This window comes from Macaca fascicularis, chromosome 4 (assembly GCF_037993035.2).
Source record: "Macaca fascicularis isolate 582-1 chromosome 4, T2T-MFA8v1.1".
Taxonomy (NCBI): domain Eukaryota; kingdom Metazoa; phylum Chordata; class Mammalia; order Primates; family Cercopithecidae; genus Macaca; species Macaca fascicularis.
Window position 1 is genome coordinate 67578281 of NC_088378.1, and position 6000 is coordinate 67584280.

The window sequence follows — 6000 nt, forward strand, 5'->3', positions numbered from 1 at the left end:
GTGGGAGAGGGTGCCCGGTGTCTGCATGCCTACCCTTTGAGTAAAGGGATCTAACTAAATAGTAGAGAATCTTGTTACTATTTTTTTTTTTTTAATTAAAAAAAAATTTTTTTTGAGATGAGACCCGGCTCTGTTGTCCAGGCTGGAGTGCAGTGGCACAATCTCGGCTCACTGCAACCTCTGCCTCCCAGGCTCAAGTGATCCTCCCACCTTAGCCTCCTGACAGCTGGGATTACAGATGCGAGCCACCGTGCCCAGCTAATTTTTGTATTTTTTGTAGAGATGGGGTTTCACCATGTTGGCCAGGCAGGTCTTCAACTCTTGACCTCAAGTGATCTGCCCACCTCGGCCTCCCAAACTGCTAGGATTACAGGTGTGAGCTACCCTGTTAAGCCTTGTTATTATTTTAAAATGTGGGATTCAGGCCGGGCGCGGTGGCTCAAGCCTGTAATCCCAGCACTTTGGGAGGCCGAGGCGGGCGGATCACAAGGTCAGGAGATCGAGACCACAGTGAAACCCCGTCTCTACTAAAAATACAAAAAATTAGCCGGGCGCGGTGGCGGGCGCCTGTAGTCCCAGCTACTCAGGAGGCTGAGGCAGGAGAATGGCGGGAACCCGGGAGGCGGAGCTTGCAGTGAGCCGAGATCGCGCCACTGCACTCCAGCCTGGGCAACAGCGTGAGACTCCGTCTCAAAAAAAAAAATGTGGGATTCAATGATTTCAGTTCAAGGCATTGTTAATATTCCAAACAATGATCATTAGTGTGGCTGTGGTGAACTTAGATTAATAAAAATTTAAGATAGTTCTATCTGAAAGCACCAGGATCTCCCATTACATTGAGTAGTCAAGAGTCTGAAAGCAATTAATTAATCTCCAGCCCTCTGTTCCCCCACCTATAAAATGAAATGTTTGAACAAATTTGCATTTCTCAAAGTGTGGTTTGCGAACATGAATGCCTCAGAATCACACAGTCTTACTAAAAGATGTAGATTATAAGAGCACTAATCTGAGGTCCGGGGATCTGCATTTTAACCCATTCTTCAAGTAATTGTTATGCACACAGATTTGAGAATCATTAAAGTGATGCAGGGTCTAAGATCTATTGAGACCTATTATGCACCAGGCACTGACAAGAGGTCTTTTCTCTTGAAGAGCCCACAGTCTTGTTGAGAACATAGACAAGTGAATAAAAAGGTACAGTAACTTACAAAAAATGCTGTAAGGAAAAGGAGGAGACAGTGGGTGACTACCTGGGGGCATCATCTCTTCTGCTACCATTCCGGTTTGTCCCCTCAAAAGTCATGTTGAAATTCATGTCCCAATGTAACAGTAGTGTGAGGTGTTGCCTTTGAGAGCTGATTGGGTGGTGAGTGCTCTGCCCTCATGAATGGACTAATGGTCATCGTCACAGGAGTGGGTCAGTTATCCCAAGAGCCAGTCTGTTACAAAAGGCCAGGTTGGCTCTCTCTGATGAGGCCCCTCTCCGTGTGACGCCCTGGGCCGCCTCAGGACTCTGCAGAGAGCCCCCACCAGCAAGAGGGCCCTCACCAGATGTGCTCCTAGACCTTGGACTTCCCAGCCTCCAGAACTGTCAGACATATATATATATATATATATATATATATATATTTTTTTTTTTTTTTTGCTTTATAAATTACCTAGTCTCAGGTATGCAGTTACAGCAACAGAAAACAACTAGGCAGCTTCACAGAGGAGGTAGTACTGGAGTTGAGTCAGGAAAAGTGGGTTCCCCAGGGCACTGAGTTCTGCTGAGGGGGAAGGAGGGGCCGTCCCAGACCTCAGGAGCAGCATGTGACTTTCAGCCTCCTCCTGGGGCTGGGCCTGTGAGGCATCTGATGTCCCGCCCCTAGGGTGAGGCCAGCATCTGTAAGAGGAGAGGGATGCATTTAGGATTAGCCTGTGGTTTTCATTTGATCCAAAAATGGATCCAAAGCTCTGGTAATCTCATCTTCTCCTTCCAAAGAAGTAAGAGGTCAGGTCCTCAAACAGGGAATGCCCAAGGGGCCCCGCTCCATGTCCACCACAGCACGCCTGTGGGAGGCTGTGGGAGCGATGGGTCAGGGAGCTGCCACAAAAGCAGGTCTAAGTTCTGTGTTAGCAAATTATGCTTTTAGTAAAAGGCATTTACTATTTAATCAGTTTTTTTCCTTCTTATTTCTTTCTTCTTCTCCCCTTGTTTCCTTTCAATTTTCTTGACTGTCTGGTATTTAAAACTGTCTATCTTCTATAGTATTTGGAAACTGTACCTGGAAATATCTTTAGTTACCTACTACATGGGATCTAATTTCTTGTTCTTAAATTTACCCCTATCCCACAGCATGAGTTCGGCCCATGCCTTCTTACTCAAATAGCCATCATCCTGGCCTCCTCAGTCTAGTGGCCTTGAGTACACACTGAGAAGAGTAAAACCAGGCTAAGCACCATCCCATTCATCTTCTGCTAGTGACACGCTGGAGGTTGCTTCTATCAGCTCACAAGAGCTGATTGTAAATTTGCAGAAATTTTCTGAGAAGCTGTTAAGTATAGACATTATTAAAAGTTAAAATTATACACACTTAAGTTATATTAAAAGCAAAGGTAATAAATGCTAAGAACATGTTTCCATTATTTTACTACATTATCTTATCATCTATTCTCTTGAGGTTATTTACATCTATTATATCTGCATAGTAGAAAATTATATAAGAATGTGTGGCTACACATGCCTTGCTAACTGAGTTCTGTGACATCACAGTGTTAGCTTGAAATCTGTCATGGTGAGAATATTTACACCATGGATGTAAATTGGCAAGTGCTAGGAATCAGGTCTTGATTTATTGTTTTGTTGCTTGTCTAGACTTAAAGTAATGAGAAATGTTCATAATGAAGATTAAACTCAAAAAAGTGCCATGTCTGTGGCTGTTACATTGTGAATAAAATGAAAATTTGTGGAAATAGTCTCCCAGTATTTGAAAACTATTATCTAATTTAGAAAATAAGTCACTCATGTCATTGATGAATGAGTGAGGTTTCAACTTATGTCTTCGTGGTTTCACTTTTGTCTAATACATTAACATACAAGAAAATATCATTCAACATTTATATCAGAACTACACTCATTCAGCAATTGCAACCAGGTAGTTACAAGAATTCAACAAAAATAAACAACAGCATTCTGTGAGCATCTATTGGTTCTATGGAATTTATAACAGTGTTATATATTTTATCATTATTTATAAATCACATATTCCACATCTTTCATAACAGCAAAATGTGTAATAAACTTACATATATATGGATAATCACGCTTTTTCCCCTCAGAGAGCCCACAGTTAAACATGTACCAGCCCACCATTAATCCACTGAGTTTTGTGTCCGTGGAACACGACTCACACCCCACATCAAGGCAGCGAACACTTTAGTTGGTTCTAATTCCAAAGTGACTGCTGAAAGAAGCATTCGGAGAGTTCATGAAGACCCGGATTCCCATCTTGATCCTGCTACTCACGAGCTATCTGCCACTAGGCAAGCCACTCCGCCTTTCTCTATACCTCACTTCCCTCATGTGCAAAAATGAGGGCATTGAACGATACAAACAATCCTGTCCTTTCCAGCTCTCAAATGTCATGGCTTACCCACATGTGAGAAAGGGACGGCTCCGAAGTTGCAGGACCTAAAGACTTCCAAACGTCATCTGTGAGGTCATGTTGTTTACTCATTGTACCTTCAGATGACATCAAAATCAGCCAGAAGGGAGAAGAGACGCCTTCTTTCGAGCCCTGTCCGTTTGAGATGACATAGCCATGGGCATGGGAACGGAGTGAGAAAGACAGACAATTTGCTCCGTTAGCAGGGCCCTGCCATTCTCGCTTCCTAAGCTCCTGCCCCTCTTCCTCTGGACTTAGGCTTTTCTGCTCTGTGGAGCCTCTTGGGCACTCAGTTCTCCCCACATGGCAGAAGCCAGCCCAGCACAGAGAGCTCCCTAACCCGAGGGATGGTCTACACGAGATTAACAGCGAACTTGTAGAAAGGAAGCACGCTAAAGCTCACACAGGTCTTTCGCAGCCTTCACAAAGTTGGGCAGGAAATGGTTAATCATGGCCGGCCCTGAGCCTGGAGGGCTGCAGGCAGGGAAGGGGCAGCGATTAATTACACTACACAGGAAGTACAGGCCTCCATCCCTCTGCCCTATGGGGAAAGCCATTTTCAATTCCGACCTCAATGTGGAAGTGACTCTTCCTGCCAAAAGGAGTACGAGCGTCCCCGCCCCCACACCACAGCAGAACCAGAAGAGAGAACACAGGGAGATGCAGCACCAGGGGCAGGCAAAGCCCAGGCAACGTGCACAGGAGGCAGCTTGATGGAAAAAGCTTTCCTCAGTGGCACCCGATGAGACAACTCTTCCCATACATGCACTGAAACAGGGAATCAGTAAAAAACAAAACAAAACAAAACAAAAAAACCCAAGAAAATGCAACTTTGTATGGAACAGGAATAACAGGAGACACAGACAAGGTCAGCAGAACCTAGGAGGAGAGTCCAGACACACCAGACATTGCCTATAGGTTCCATAGCAAGGAGTGCAGCCTGGGCAACATAGTGAGACGCTTTCCTCTTTTTTTTTTTTTTTTTTAAAGGTGTTTCTTGTTTTTTCGATACAGTTTCGCTCTGACACCCAGGCTGCAGTGCAGTGGCACAATCTTGGCTCACTACAACTTCTGCGTCCCAAGCTCAAGCAATTCTGGTGCCTCAGCCTCCTGAATAGCTGGTATTACAAGGATATGCCACCACACGCAGCTAATTTTTTGGATTTTTTTTTTTTTTTTTTTTTTTGAGACGGAGTCTCGCTTTGTCACTCAGGCTGGAGTGCAGTGGCGTCATCTAGGCTCACTGCAAGTTCCATCTCCCTGGTTCACGCCATTCTCCCGCCTCAGCCGTCCGAGTAGCTGGGACTACAAGCTCCCACCACCACGCCCGGCTAATTTTTTCATATTTTTAGTAGAGACGGGGTCTCACTGTGTTAGCCAAGATGGTCTAGATCTCCTGACTCCGGGTCCGCCCGCCTCGGCCTCCCAAAGTGCTGGGATTATAGACATGAGCCACCACGCCCAACCAAATAAGGTTTTCTTCCATTATTCAGTTATAGTGGCGCAGGCCTGTAGTCCTGGTGTGTGCGGAATTGGTGGGTTCTTGGTTTCACTGACTTCAAGCATGAGGCCATAGACCCTCACAGTGAGCGTTATAGTTCTTAAAGATCGTGTGTCCGGAGTTTGTTCCTTCAGACATTCAGATGTGTCTGGAGCTTTTTCCTTCTGGTGGGTTCGTGGTCGCGCTGTCAGAAGTGAAACTGCAGACTTTCGCAGTGAGTGTTAACAGCTCTTAAAGTCAGCACGTCTGTAGTTGTTCGTTCTTCCCAGAGGGTTTGCAATATTGCTGGTTTCAGAAGTGAAGCTACAGACTTTCATGTAAATATTACCGCTCATAAAAGCAACGTGAACCCAATGAGCAGCAGCAAAATTTATTACAAAGAGCGAGGAAAACAACACTTCCACAGCGTGGAAAGAAACCCAAACACCTTGCCACTGCTAGCTCCGGCAGCCTGCTTTTATTCCCTTGTCTGACCCCAACCACATCCAGTTGATTGGTCCATTTTACAGAGAGCTGATTGGTCTATTTTACAGAGTGCTGATTGGTCCATTTTACAGAGAGCTGATTGGTTCGTTTTGACAGAGCGCTGTTTGGTGCGTTTACAACAATCCTTTAGCTAGACCCAGAGTGCTAAGCACGAAAGTTTTCAAAGTCCCCCCTAGGTTAGCTAGATACAGAGCACCAATTTACAAACCCTGAGCTAGACACAGAGTGCTGATTGGTGTATCTACAATCCCTCAGCCAGAATAAAAGCTAAGTCCCCACCAGACTCATATGTCCAGCAGGCTTTACCCAGTGGATCCTGCACCGGGCCGTGGGTGGGACTCCTCGCCAGTCCCCCCCTGTGCACCC